At 33.8% G+C, this 16,103-nt stretch overlaps 1 protein-coding gene across 2 annotated transcripts in view; it reads left to right on the forward strand.

The window, feature by feature from the left end:
- Window positions 1-66: 66 nt before the first annotated feature.
- Window positions 67-16,103, forward strand: part of LOC136030857 (3-hydroxyanthranilate 3,4-dioxygenase-like) — a 56,290-nt gene continuing 40,253 nt past the window's right edge. Inside the window, exon 1 of one of the 2 annotated variants that reach the window (XM_065709918.1) lies at window positions 67-137. The gene's annotated coding sequence lies outside the window, so the exon portion shown is untranslated. The remainder of the gene's footprint in view (window positions 138-16,103) is intronic. The other variant, XM_065709917.1, reaches the window with a different exon arrangement.

Genomic DNA, 16,103 nt, shown 5'->3' on the forward strand with positions numbered 1-16,103 from the left:
GTCCAAAAAAGCATAATTTTAGGCTTAAGGAAGCATAATATTCTTGGTAACACTGCCTAAACATTTAAAAAAATTAAACGTGACCTGGTGTGCTTTTGTCAACATACATCAACTTATCTTCAAGTGCCGACTGCTGGGTTAGTTGACTAGGATACTTGTATTTGCTTCTTAAACCTAGAAGGGAAATGGAAATACCTACAATGATCACCTCTCCCTTCCAGATTACTGATTTCTCAAATAGGCATAGCCTATTTGTCTAACCTCTGTCCCCTTTTATAGGAAACTATCTTGGAAAGTGACTGAATTTTGTGAATTAAACTTTAAGAGACATATAAGGCCTAGGACTTAAAATATAACCTAGGCCTACTGTACATTAAATTAGCCTAGCCTACTTTAAATCACACTTGTTAGAAATATGAACAAAACCAGTCTATACTTGTCAATGATGGTCATGTATTAGGACATATGCTGTATCTCAATGTATATGTTCTCATTTAATTGCCCCTTTCCATGTTAAGACAGCTTTGAAGCTGTTAACCTTAAAATTGTAGGCCTATATCCAGCATGACAAGTTGAGCCATTAAATTTTGAGAAGTTTAAATTACTGAAATAGACATACCTTTGGAGTCAGAATTGCTTTCCAAATCTAAATATAACATTCATTTGCACCAGAAATAAAATTTACCTGCCCCTTCCCCCTAGTGTGCTAACATATACCTTGAATTATACATAGGCATTAAATTTGGTAAAATTATAGTTTAGTGACTTCCTGCTATCTTGGAAAGGGGTTAGGTTAGGAAAATCAAACTTTCAGGGATAGGTCTATAGGCTAAAGTATGTCCTGGGAAGGTATTTAGAAGTACCTACCTCCACTCCCTCTCCCTCTAGAGGGTCCTGACCTTTGATGACCTTTAAAATATGTGTGTTATAAAAGTGAAACCTTGCAAAATAGATCTTCTGCTTGAATGAAGTACAACAAAATTGTTTCCAGCTTCACAACTTGTTAAATCCTGATTTAATTCAGGTTATATATTTGCAATTATAGGTATGGGGGCAAAGTTTATTTCCAATGCAAATGAATAGGCCTATTATTTTTGGATTCAGCATACAGTTCCAACCTTAAAGGTATGTCTCTTTCTTAGCAAGGTCAATAGTTTAAACTCCTCCAAATTTACCAATAAGTTTAGATCCTTCAGCTCAACTGCCTCAAGCTGGGTGTCTCCTAAATTATATAGACATTTAGATAGTTACTTCCAAGATGTAGGACTTTGTATTCTAAGGTATTGAAGTCAAGATACCTATCTGATGATCATTTGGACAGATGGTTCAAATCTTTTTGCATACTTAGCTGGTCTATATTGTCTTGGGACATTCTTAGGAGCTTGCAAGCAATCAACTGCATTTAGCATCAAAGAATGTTTTATGTAGGTTGCACAATTGTTGACATACATGCTGAATAATGTAGGACCCAGGATGATTTCCTGAGGTTCTCTACTCCTGACTGGTTGCAATTCAGAAAAGACATCTTGTCATTACAGTTGTAAACCATGAATCTCTGAGTTGTGCCAGTTAAAAAGGCTTCTATCCTGTCTACAATATCTTTGTGTGCTTCATATACCTTTAATTCCAAAACTAGTAGTCAGTGTTGAACTTTGTCAAAAGCTTTGGCTTGGTCAAGCAATACTACATCTACTGGTAGACCACCCTTACCCTCAGTTGTAAGGGAGACCCTTACCCTTGGTTTAAATTGCAAAATCCAGATAGCCATTAACTTAGAGAAACACAACATTAATGAACCAACTGACAGCCATCTAGAGAGTGCTGATAAGGGACATGTCCCTAATGGCACTGAGGATTCCATAAGTTAATATCTAAAAGCCTAGTCCCAAAATCATATGAGTCAATTAGGTTGGTATCCATTGAACATCCTTTTCAAAAACAATGTTGGCTTTTGCTAAGCAGCTGTTTTTTTTAGGTTGGAAATCAGTAGGCCTACTTTGTTTATGATGGCCTCAAGTGCTTTACATACAACCAATATGAAAATTGTAGGATACTAATTACTAGCAAGGCTCCTTCTCCCCTTCTTGTGTGTTTTCCTAATATTAGCCTGCTTCTAATCATTTGGAAGTAAGGGGCATTTCAAACATTGCAATTGGTTTGGCAATATGTTCAGCTATTTATTTTATCAGTCTTGGGCATAAGCTCTCTGTTCCAGCTGCTCTGTTAGCATCAAGCTTTTTAAGCCAATGACAACCTTGTTTGACAGAACCATTTGTTCTGGGATTGAGTGCTGCTGCAGGAAAGAGGGGTGGAGGGGGTCTTGTGTTGGTTGTGGGTAGGGTGGAGAAATTTGTAATGAACCTAAAGTTCAAAGGTTTGCTTTTCCTCTTGTATCTGGAAGCTTTTTTACCACATTCTCTCATTAGGTCCAGATGAGGAATGGTTGTTGGATGTTAAACTCACAGTTGCCCTGCTTAGACAATTCCAGGGGTTTATGATACAGTCACAGAAGAAATGCTTCCTTTTGTTTGCATGCCTACAGAAAAGCTTTGCTGAAGGACCCCTGGCTTTTGATTACCTGGTAAGCCAGAGCAAAGCCTAAGTCTTTGTCATCAGAGCTGAACAACTTGTAGATCATTGTCCTGTCCCTTTTTTTACAGTAAGTCAGAGTGGGTAGCTTCAGGCTCTGTAGTCAGCATGCATACTCATTGTTTTGATCCTTTTTGTGCATTTTGTCATCTGTCTTTGGACAGATTTGTGGACTATCTAGTCTATTTTAGGATTCAGTGTAGCAACACATTCCAACCTCTAATCTTGGCCTCATTAGGATTTCATAGAGTGTAGTTTTTATAAAGTGAGATCTGCATGTGATTTTTCATTTGTGATACCACAAGCTTAGTTTTTTATGCTATAGCAACTTGTGTGTGACAATTGAATTTAGTGTTTTTGTCTATAGTAACCCCTAGACCTCTCTCTGAGGTAGGCCTGCTGTTAGAAATGGGCTCTCTTGTACCACCATTAGTTGATATCATGTGTTATATTTTCAAAATGGTATAGGCACAGAATTGGGGATGTTGAGAAGGAAACATCTTAAGAAAATGATTCTTACTTCATAATATGTAAAATAGTTGTAGTTGACATATTTTGACTCCACACCCACTGGAATCTATACCCCCCCCCTAATATACAAATATATAGCCGAAATTATGTATTTCCCATGCATCACTCTTGCTTCAAACCTGTCTACCCATAATTGAATGAATGCTGACAAAAAAAAAGAAAAAAAAAACACCTAGAAAATTTGTAACTTTGGCTATATATTTGCACATTAAGGGGGAGACATTAGTGGTAAAGTATAACAGCCAAAATGTCTTAACTACAATTATTCTGTATATTGTCAAGTAAAAATTGTTTCCTTAACATGCTTCCTTCTCAGTAGTGTCCATTCTAAACATCTACCAAAGTCACAGGACTGATGAGCTTTGAGTTGTCATTTTACAGTCGAATTTTGTTTATAGGTCTAACATTTCTTGGAGTGTGTTAATGTATAAACTGAAGAGTGTAGGTACCAAAACAGGGTCCTGAGGCAACTTACTTATGGCCTTAGCTGAAGCTTTGACCTACTACTTGGGAGGGTTTTATGAAACCACTATCTCTGCCATTTCATTTCGCGAAACAGCAACAGACAGTTTTCGCGAATGTGTCAACATTATTCTCATTGACAATGGAAATCAAGGATAAGGTTCAAATATTACAGTGCTACCGAATGTTTCAGAAGTCGAACGTGTCTACCCGTAAGCCGACCGCCCCTCCAGTTTTCCTCTCAGTATCCTCAGAAAAAGATATTCAATGTATTTTCAGATCAATATCGAAATTGAAAGGAACAGGGGTCCAGATCTGCACAGACTTGCCAACCAAATTAAATACTGTGAGAAATGAATTACTGGCTAAAGGTAAGGAATTACAAGATAATGGATCCATACAATTTACACGCCTGAAGCAAAAAGGTGCCAAATTGTGGCTTGAATATAAATCGGATTCAGAGTCGCAGTGGGAAAAAGCATAAGATCACTAAAGGCGACTAGTGTGAGAATATAAGGTCTACTCCGCTCTTGATTGATATATTTTGCATTTTTGTGTTTGTGTGATGTTGATTATTTACTTTCGTGTGTTACTTAGGCTAACTTGGTTCAAGATTCTCTTCATTATTTTTGCCCCAGTTATTTCTGTGCACTTATACCTACTCAATATAAGTTTGCTTGAAGGATGGCAGGTTTTTCATGATTCATCAATGGCACGGGGTCCTTGTCGCGCGGACTTGCTTGCACAAGGTAGGATCTTTCTGACTCTTTTTAAATGAATTCTAAGTTTGCGGTTGTGGGGGGACGCAATAGGCTGGCAGCTTTGAAGAGGAAACCTCTAAACCTTTCGTTACTTTCTGAAACTTTTAATGTTTTTGGCCAAAGAGAAAATAATACTTTTCAGAAATAAAACCGTCATCGTATGTTTCTCCTAATGAAATAAATAGACTTGAAGATAATTCAAAGAGAATTGGATTTATAAACACACAGGGACTAATTAGTTCTATTGATGAACTAACCAGATTATTGCCAAGAAATCAAATTGATATTTTGGGAGTTTGTGAAACATTCATCAGTGATGCAACAAAACATAATGTTAAAATTCCGGGATATAATTTCATTGAAAAAAATAGACAAAACCATGGAAAAGGTGGCCTCGGGTTATTTTTGAAAGAAGGAGTGCATTTTAAACGTCTGCCAAAGCTCGAAAAATATGACGTTGAAAAATTGTGTGAAATTTTGGCTGTTGAATGTCAGGCCGGAACCAAGAAATTACAAATTTGTGTTGTTTATAAGCCTCCATTGGCACCAATCCCGCTTTTTCTGCAATCTTTGGAATCCTTATTAGCATCTTTAGACGATAAAGATGTTGTGGTCATGGGGGATTTTAATATAAATTTACTGAATTATGATGAAAATACTCAAACAACCGAATTTATTTCTCTAATGACATCAAAATCACTGATTCCCTCATGTACAATACCAACGCGGGTTTCACTCACTAGTGCAACTCTCATCGACAACATATTTTTAACAACACCAGCCACGTCTTCACAAGTTGTTTTAACGGATTTTTCTGATCATTTTTTGTTGATTTCCGATGTGAAATATCAGCTTCAAACAAAAAAAGCACCAGAAATATCACACCGGATTATCAACAAAAAAAAATCTGGACTGTTTAAACGATAAATTGAATATTATCGATTGGTCTCGTGTATTTGATGCTGAAGACGTAAACTCTGCAATGGCTCATTTCTTCAAAAAATTTAACGCTGCTTTTGACGAGTCATGCCCCAGAGTAAAAACACGAAAAGGAAAATATAATCAACCCATTCAACCGTGGATATCACCCTCCCTTTTGACCTCAATAAAACAAAAAAACTGTCTTTATAAAAAATTGTTATCATTCCCAAGCGAAGAAAATAAAACAACATTCAAAAAATACAAAAATCTACTTTCAAAAATAATACGTAATGCTAAAACCAAATTTTATTTTGATTCTTTTAGAGAAGTAAGTAAGTCACCAAAGAAAACTTGGGAGCTAATCAATTCATGCTTAAATCGATCACCAAAAACTTCTAAACCATCAGAAATAAAGGACGCTCATGGTCATATAATTGAAAGGGAGCTAGAAATAGCTAATTACATGAATTTGCATTTCGCGTCAATTGGACACTCGGTAGCCAACAAGCTCCAACATAACCTGCCCTATGGTCAATGTGATTATCGTACATACCTTGTAAAGCCTTCTGTAAAATCTATGTTTTTAACACCGGTAACAGAGAAAGAGCTTGCCAATATTGGTAAGCTTTTGAAAAATGGGAATTCCCCGGGGATTGATGAATCGTCTACGAACATTGTGAAAGTTGTTTTACCGAGTATTAATAAAGTAATGTGTCATTTGATAAATCTGTCATTTAGATCAGGAACTTTTCCGGATTCATTGAAGAAAGCAAAGGTGATACCACTGTATAAAAGCTCTGACCGGAGTGATTGCACGAATTACAGACCGATATCTATTCTTTCAGGCTTTTCTAAATTAATGGAGCGATGTTTTTATAATCGAGTGTATAATTTCCTTACTTCGAATGATTATTTTTCAAAAAATCAGTATGGGTTTAGAAAGGGACATAGTACGCAGGACGCTATCCTGACAATGGTCCAATTTATTCACGAATGTCTTGATAAAAAAATGATTCCGGCAAGTATTTTTTTGGATCTTGAGAAGGCATTTGACACGATTTGTCACGAAATATTGTTGTTTAAATTAAGCCATGGCGGGATACGAGGACCATCGCACGATTTTATCGCATCTTACCTAACAGGTCGATCCCAAGTAACAACTATCAATAAAACAGCTTCGGATCCATGCTTATTGCCCAATATTGGTGTTCCTCAGGGTTCAATTCTGGGACCACTGCTCTTCCTAATATACATAAATGACCTTCCATCAGCAACAGAAACCAACAGCCTGAATGTCCTTTTCGCTGATGATACTGGATCAACACTTGCAGGGAAGTCGGAAGATGATGTCAAAGAGAAGCTGCAAATCGTGTTTTCCCAGCTGATTGTATGGCTAAAAGCTAATCTTTTGTCATTGAATGCCGCCAAAACGAAATTCATCATTTATAGTAGACTTGGACACAAAGCAAAAGGAATTTCAACTATAATTGATCAGGCTACAGATAATCGAATTCAAAGGGTAACTTCACTCCGGTATCTTGGTATAACTATTGATGAAAATCTATCTTATAAAGAACATTGTAATAGATCACGCGTTAAAATCGCCCAAGGAGTTGGTGTAATGAGGAGGCTTCAGCATTTTTTCCCCTATGAAGTTCTACGACTCATTTATTTTGCCTTGGTGCATTCCCATCTTACGTATTGTCCCCTGATTTATTTAGCAACTTTCAAATATCATATAAAACCGATACAGACTCTTCAAAACCGGGCTCTTCGAATTTTGCAAAGATATTTACCGTCACCTTCTTCCTATCCAAATAAATCTAAAACTGAAACTATATATTTATTAACTAATATTTTGCCTGTTTCAGAATTATTCACTCTTCATTCTTTTTTATTCAAGGTAAAATATAACCGCTCAGAACTGCCTCCGTACTTTCGTACAAGAAATTTTTTCCCTGAGCAACCTGACCATGTTTATGAAACCCGTAATAAATGGAGAATGCAGCACCTGAAATTAACCACTGAGAGATCACGGTTCTCGCCATATTTTTCGATCATGGGTTCATGGCATTTTTATCTACCATATATTGACTGCAGTAAATCTCTCCCACATATTAAAAAGCAACTTCATTCTATCCTTATAAATAAATTCAAGAATCAGTAATAAAAAAAAAATCTTAAAGTGAATAGTTGTTTGTTTGATATTGATAAGGTGGGCTCATTTTATTTTTTTTTATTATTATTTTTTTTTTCAAATAAGTTGCCAGTCATCGGTCACCCTCGCTTGCACACTGTTTTGTTTTGTTTTTCGGATTGATATTTGCCGAGTGTCAGTTGTTTTTTGGGTGGGTTCCCATCTAGTGGTGAGTCGTGGATCTATTTATATTTGTTTTATGCATTTGTTTTTGTTTCTTTTTTCTGTCAAATAGGTGTGCTATATTGTTATACCGGGTCTTTGTCAATCGACCTTGTGTCTCCGGCTTGACCCTTTTTTTTATATATTGTGTGTGTTGTACAGAAGTTTAAATAAAATCTTGAATCTTGAATCTGCAAATTTTAACATTGGGGTGAAATTCTAGATGATGGACTTCTGTCTATTGAGGAAAGTTATTGAGTTAGGGGAATGAAACTCTTGGGAATGTATCTAGAGTCTCAAGAATTCCCCAGGGAGATATTTTGAATTACCCACCTCTATCTGCTCTCCCACCAAAAGCCACTAATCTTGTGCAACCTCTGTGTTATAGGAGAAATAGAATGTTATAGGAAATTTTGAGAAATACAACTACTTCTCAAATGAGGCAGTAGAAAAGTGTTTTGGAGTCTTGTACTTTTGCTAAATCCTGATTTATAAGTTTTCAAAGATTTGTACATCTATTTCCAAAATTAAAGACAATAACTTTACTATGGTTCTGTTGTAATAATACAAATTATATTTTTCAAAAGCTAGAGGCAATAAATAAGAGGATGGAAACCTGTGATTGAGGTAAAACATTTTTGTTAAATTTCAAATGCATTTAGACTTGTCATTTACCCAATCTTGTAAGCTGTAGAATTTAGGACAAAATGTAGAGTGCTTCACAATTCCTTTTTAGGGTATTGTCTAGGCCTTTGATTCATTCCTGAAAGTTTCATTCACCTCACAACTACTTTTTAAGATAGCAAGAATCCCATTATGAAGCTTTACAACACTCTTCCCAATATCATAATTGTTGCCATGACAATTAACCCTGCTGATGGTCCCAGATGTAATCATAGGTTTTCAGCCTAGTCTATTCAAAACAGCAACAATGGAATAACTATGAAATCTTTGTTTAGTAAACTATTTTTTAACTTTTTAAATTTAAACAATAGTGACCCTTACATCCTACCCTATTTCATTATAACTATTCTGGTTCACGATGATTGTTGTAGATTGAGTATATGAATTATGAAATATTCACAATAATGTTTTTTTTCTACTTAATTTTCCTCAAAATTTGGTTCATAATAAGAAAAAAACTGGAAATTTTTGCATAATTTGGGCTTTACTGTTGTTCTTGAAATTTGTATGTGCCTAGCCCAACAACTTTCCAAGATAATCAACATACATCTTAACTATTCCTTGGCCCTTACTTCTTAAGCATAAGTTATTCTATAAAAATAATTTTTTCTTAAATGTAATTTAATCTATATAAATGGAACTTCAGGAATTAAACAAGTTGTTAAGAAAAACAAGTTGCTGCAGTGAGTTATTTGTAGTAGTATTAGTGGTAAAGTAGTTAACAAATACAGTTAAGAATGGGGAAGTACCAAGACATAATGTTAGACAAAATGCATTCTTCAAACAGTTTGTGGTAATTAACTGTAGTAAGGAGCAACCCGGCTCAATAGTAAACGAAACTCTAAAACGGAATTTTGATGCTAAAAGATACATCAAAAGAATCAGATTTTTATGCTGATTTTAAATATATAAGTTTCATCAAATTTAGTCTTTGTCATCAAAAGTTACAAGCCTGAAAAAATTTGCCGCATTTTGGAAAATAGGGGGAAACACCCCCTAAAAGTCCTAGAATCGTAAAGAAAATGACACCATCGCATTCAGCGTATCAGAGAACCCTAAAGCAAAAATTTCAAGCTCCTATCTACAAAAATGTTGAGTTTCGTATTTTTTGCCAGAAGGCAGATTTTTTTTGTTTTCTTTTTTTTCCAGGGGTCATCGTATCGACCAAGTGGTCCTAGAATATCGCAAGAGGGCTCATTCTAACGAAAATGAAAAGTTCTAGTGCCCTTTTTGAGTGACTAAAAAAATTGGAGGGCACCTAGGCCCCCTCCCACGCTCATTGTTTTCCCAAAGTTAACGGATCAAAATTTTGAGATAGCCATTTTATTCCGCATAGTCGAAAACCATAATAACTATGTCTTTGGGGATGACTTACTCCCCCACAGTCCCTGGGGGAGGGGCTGCAAGCTACAAACTTTGACCTGTGTTTACATACAGTAATGGTTATTGGGAAGCGTACAGACGTTTTCAGTGGGATTTTTTTGGTTTAGGGGTGGAGTTGAGGGGAGGGAGCTATGTGGGAGGATCTTTCCTTGGAGGAATATGTCATGGAGAAAGAGAAATTCAATGAAAAAGGCGCGCGATTTTCTAGCATTACTACAAAAAAAAATGAAAAAATAAACATGAAAAGTTTTTTCAAATGAAAGTAAGGAGTAGCATTAAAACTTAAAACGAACAGAGATTATTACGCATATGAGGGGTTCTAAAAATACTTTAGCATAAAGAGCGAGTTATTTAGGAGAAGATAAATACCTTCCTCTTTATGCTAAAGTATTTTTAGTAATTTAAACTATTTATTCTACTGCCTTTCTGATTCAGGGGTTATTCTTAAAGAATTGGGACAAAATTTAAGATTTAGTGTAAAGAGCGGGGTATTAACGAGGGGACAAACCCCCTCATATACATAATAAAAATATAAGAATATAAAAGTTTGTTACGTAAGTTAATTCTTAAGTTACGTATATTTTTTACTAATAAAAATGTTTGTTAAAAATTAAAAGTTTTAGTTGCCTTTTTAAGTAACCGAAAAATTGGAGGGCAACAGGGCTCCTTCCCCACCCCTTATTTCTCAAAGTCGTCTGATCAAAACTAAGAGAAAGCCATTTAGCCAAAAAAAGAATTAATACGCAAATTTCATTTTAATAATTTATGTGCAGAGAGCCAAAAACAAACATGCATTAATTCAAAAACGTTCAGAAATTTAATAAAAAAACTAGTTTTTTTAGCTGAAAGTAAGGAGCGACATTAAAGCTTAAAACAACAAAAATTACTCTGTATATGAAATGGGTTGTCCCCTCTACAATCCCTCGCTCTTTACGCTAAAGTTTGACTCTTTGCCACAGTTCTACTTTTCAAAACAATTAAAAACTTTAGCGTAAAGAGCGAGGGATTGCGGAGGGGACAACCCATTTCATATACGGAGTAATTTCTGTTCGTTTTAAATTAAAATGTCGCTCCTTCCTTTCAGTTAAAAAAACTAGTTTTTTTTATTTAAAACAAGAAGGATTTTATGAACATGATGAAGAGTTAAATGCTCCAGTTGTTGAAAAAAAAAATTGAAAGTTTAAAACTGCGACTTGTAAGATTAGATCAAAAGTTAAGAAACGCTTTACCAGCACCATTATCACAACTTGAAGGTATTGAATCATTATCAGCACCTCCACAACTTCAAGGTTCTGAACCATTTGAAACACCCAAAATGAAAACTCCAGTTAAATAACCAAAAGTATGTGATTTGAATGTAAATCTTGACACTAAACTGCTGAAACAGTTAAATGAAGACAATAAAATATTATCCTAAATAACAAACTTCTTTTGAATTGCCTCATTATTGCTTTAAAAATCCCGAATTTCTTAAGATGCTATAAAAATCGGGTGAATTGAATCAAAAACATGATGAGAATAAAAGACATGGAATGCCTGAATATGTTGAACTAGTTTATTTTGCAAAATTTTTAAATTTTTAAAATTTTTAATAGATTGTTAAAGGTTGCTGAAATCCGTAAAATGGACATAGAAATACCACAAGTAGGAACTGGACAGTTTTTAAACACAAATGATATGATTGAATGATTATACAGTTTATTAAGTAGTAGAGCTGCTGGAAATACATCAGATGAGGCTTTAAGTTTATTAGATTCCTTATTAAAAAATAAATATTAAATGAAAAAGAATATAATACGATTTATCAAAATTATCTTGAAATTTAATTAAAAATAATTTGTTCTTAGCCAAAGGAAATTTTGTTCTTAAAAAGTATTCTATTAAATCGGTTTGACTATTATTTTATTTTATTATTATTATTTTATTATTTTATTGAAGGTATTCGAAGTGAAATTGAACAGTGTTATACAAGTAATCAGATTATATTATATTATATTATATTATATTAGATTATACGATCTATATTATATTAGATCGTAATTATGGTTATGAAATTGTCTTGATGCAATGTGCTTTATGGTATTCATGGCATAATATTACCGATAAATTTAAAAATAAAGTTTAGAAAAAATAAAAATGGACCATGGATGAATGTTTTGACACACAATGGTATTTATAATGACAAGTGTTTAAATTATTTTCAAAGATATTACTTTAATACTTTTAGAGAAAATTGCCCAATAACCGTTTCATCTAATCTTGCAACAACAATGGGATTCGTTATGTTACTGAACAATAATTATGAATTTAAATTTAAAAGTGATTTAAGTACTGTTTTAGGTTTTGAAAATGATGTTATATTATCAGATAAAATTAATGAAGGAACAAAAGTTCCGAATATTACAAGAAATGTTTATAAAATCCAAGTCCATTGTTCATTAGTCAATAGTCCAATTGTTAATGGGGTTTTATCTTATGTAATATGGACGTTCGAACCTAATGCCAAATCAGGCTGCTTGATCGTAAAAATTCCTAAAGAAAGAAAATATGTCTTAATAAATCGAAAATAGTGTATTAATTTTTTGAAAAGATGAATTATAGATCAAATACGTAGACTTTTCGATTTGAATGGTTATAATTTTGGTTATGTTTTAGATTGGAAGCAAGCTTAATAAAGTTGAAAAACGTTTAATGGTTAGTAAATTAGTTTTAATTCGTCTATTTTCTTATAAATGATTTTGTGAAAATGTTTAATAATTTTTTTACTGAAATAAATGAGGATTAATAAAAAACAATTGCTATACACAAGACAATACGGTAGGGATTTTGGTGGTTTCTTTAAGATTATAGCTAACTCGGAATTATTCAGGGCTTCTCTGGAAAATATAAAAGATGGAACTTTATCAGTATATACTAATACGATTAAACCTCGACTAGACTTAGTAAAAAGTAGAAGTATTGAATATTTGAAAGAATTTATCGATTTAAATAGAAAAGAATTAGATGATGTACGTAAAAAATGAAAAATTGATGAAAGAAGCTGTTTGAAATAATAATAGGTATATAGATAAAAAAGGTCTTTTCTTCCCTATATAAATATATAGGGATTATATTATAGGGATTATATATATAAATATATAGGGATTTATATATAGGTTAATGCAGTTGTTACTCCTTATTGGAAAATTTTTGAAAAGCCTATTGTAATTCAACAACGAAATATGAATTTACAGAAAGTAGAGAAATAAGTGTTAATGTTCTAAATTATCTGACTTTGACTCTATAACGAAAGATTTAGAATCTGGAATTCTTCCTGGTGATAGCTATCTTCGTGCAAAGACTAGAATAACACAAGATGATGGGTGAAATGTGGTTTTGGTGTGAAACTGGTTTTGGTGAAATGTGGTTGTGGTTAGTGGTTTTGGTGGTTTCTTTAAGATTATAGCTAACTCGGAATTATTCAGGGCTTCTCTTGAAAATATAAAAGATGGAACTTCATCAGTATATACTAATATGATTAAATCTCGACTAGACTTAGTAAAAAGTAGAAGTATTGAATATCTGAAAGAATTTATCGATTTAAATAGAAAAGAATTAGACGATGTACATATAAAATGAAAAATTGATGTAAGAAGCTGTTTGGAATAATAATAGGTATATAGATAAAAAAGGTCTTTTCTTCCCTATATAAATAGAGGTTAATACTACTCCTTATTGGAAAATATGTGAAAGCCTATTATAATTCAACAGCGAAATATAAATTTACAGAAATTCAAGAAATAAGTGTTAATGTTCCAAATTATTTGATTTTAACTTTATAACGAACGATTTAGAATCTGGGATCCTTCCTGGTGATAGCTATCTTCGTGCAAAGACTAGAATAACACAAGATAATGGTCAAATATGAGTGCTGAAGATATGGCTACTTTAGCAAATAATACGTTTAATTTGTTTAGAAATGCTGAATTTATCATGAATGATAAGGCAATTAATCTTTTGATTATGTTGCTATATCAACAACCGTTGAAAATCTATTAGAATTTTATGATGGTTATTCAAAAAGTGCAGCCACAAATATGTTTTCGTATAAAGATAAAACGCAAACAATTGGTTCATTTACACAAGAAAGTGAGTTCATAATTACTTTTAAAGCTGCTGCAAAAGTAGGTGAAAATCCAACATTTAAAGCAAATAAAAATGATGAATTAAATAGTGCTCTATTCAAAAAACATAATAAAACAAAGGAATGTCATGTAGCTAGCATATACTTATCATTATCAAGATTATTGGGATTTTGTCAAGATATTAATTGTGTATTAGGGGGGGTTAAACACCAAATTGCGTTGAAAAGAAATGATAAAATTTTAAAGTTGGAATAAGCCTAACCTTGCACCATCTACATCTACGTTCACACATCAGCATACACACCAACAGATTGATAGTGATTCTGAGAAGGCTCTTATTTTTAACCAAATTTTTTCTTCAGTTTTTGTTGAAACACAGCCAATTCATTCAAATGAAGCTAATTTTGCATCTCAAGTACTGTCGATTGCGTCGTCGGACATTCTTGTTCCATTTGATGATTCAGATTTCTCATTGACTGAAGTTTTACTATTCTTATAAAATTGGATACGTCTAAAGTGCCAGATATAGACGGTTTCCCGAACATAATGATAAGACAAATTGCTCATGAAATTGCAGAACCACTTACCTACATATTTAACTTATCTTTGGCGCATGGACTGTGTCCATCAGGGTGGAAGAAGGCCTTGGTAAAGCCACTTCACAAAAGGGGCTCCAGGTCAGATTTTAAAAACTATCGGCCAATTTCAATTACGTCTATTTTTTGCCGAGTGATGTAAAAGTTGATTGTTTCACGCGTTCAAAAGTATTTTGACGGAAATCATCTTTGGAATCCTGCTCAGCATGGTTTTCGAAAAATAGGTCTTGTAATACTCAGCTTCTTGAGGTTATTTTGAACTTTCAACGTTTTGCCGATTTAGTTATACCATTTGACTGCATTTTCACCGACTTCTCGAAGGCATTCGACAAAGTCTCAATACCCACCCTTCTTAAAAAATGTGCAGCTTATAAATTGGGTAAAAAAACAATTGCATTTATTGCTGATTATCTAAATACACAAACTCAGCAGGTTGTTGTTGGTGAAGCTATGTCATCCTCAATTTATGTGTTAAGCGGAGTCCCCCAGGATAGCTGCCTGGGTCCAATTTTATTTTGTTTATTTATTAATGAACTGCCTTCCTCTGTTCAGAATTCTACTGTCAAGATGTTCGCGGATGATGTAAAACTTTATCTACCAGTACGAGACCAAAACGATGTGCAACTTTTTTTTTTTTTTTTTTTTTTTTTTTTTTTTTTTTTTTATAGGTATACATTTATTCAGAAAAGAAAACAAACATTATTCGCCATTCGCCTGCCAAGAAAGGCAATAAGCTTGTAAAGGCAAGCGAGGTTATCACCCTCAGCTAATTAAAAACACATTCATATCACGCTACTCAATACAAAAGAAACTCAACTGATGAAGGAAGAAAGGAGAAAAAGAGAAAGAGGAAAAAGACAAGAAGAAGACAGATAAAAAATTAACAGAAATTAACAGCAAGTAAATCAGGGAAATGCCTTGAATAGAATGACAACCTGGAACAGGGCTTACATCAAAATTATTCACGAGATAAAAGAAACTTCTTTACCCGTGACTTGAAAGCTAGAAGACTAGGCACATTTTTCACACCCTCGGGCAAAATATTCCAAACATGGGGACCATAATGGCGAATCACAAAAGATGCCCGAGTAGTACTCCTAAACTCATGAGTTAAGTTATCAGCTTTTCTTGTATTATGATCATGATGGTCTCTATTACAAGTAAAAAGATTTTCAAAAGCAGGGGTGAGCAGGTGATTCAAATATTTATCCGAGAAAATCGCAACCTGGACGATAAGTATGGTAAGACATACTTACCAGCTGTCTGGCATAAAAATCCCTTCTAACAAAATAGTGCATGACCTTGGTGTTTACTTTGATACCCAATTGAAATTTGATAAGCATGTTTCGGAAATTGTAAAGAATGCAAATTATCGTTTATCGTCTAAAAGGAGAAGCTTTAGTAGGTTTAACCTTCGTAATTTCTTACTACTATACAAATCAATGGTCCACCCTCTTCTTTAGTATAATACTTCTGTTTGGTTTCCATTAAGTCTAACGGATGAGCATAGGATAGAAAAGGTTCAGAGAAGGGTCACTAGATTGGTCCCATACCTTCAGCGCCTTTCCTATCCGCAGAGACGTTCTAGGCTTCAACTCCCGTCGTTGAAGTTTCGTAGACATCGCAATGACTTTGTAAATGTGTTTCGTATAACTAAAGGAGTGGATGATGTTGATCCAAAATTGTTTTTTAA

The sequence above is a fragment of the Artemia franciscana genome, chromosome 9, assembly GCF_032884065.1.
Source record: "Artemia franciscana chromosome 9, ASM3288406v1, whole genome shotgun sequence".
Classification (NCBI taxonomy): Eukaryota; Metazoa; Arthropoda; class Branchiopoda; order Anostraca; family Artemiidae; genus Artemia; species Artemia franciscana.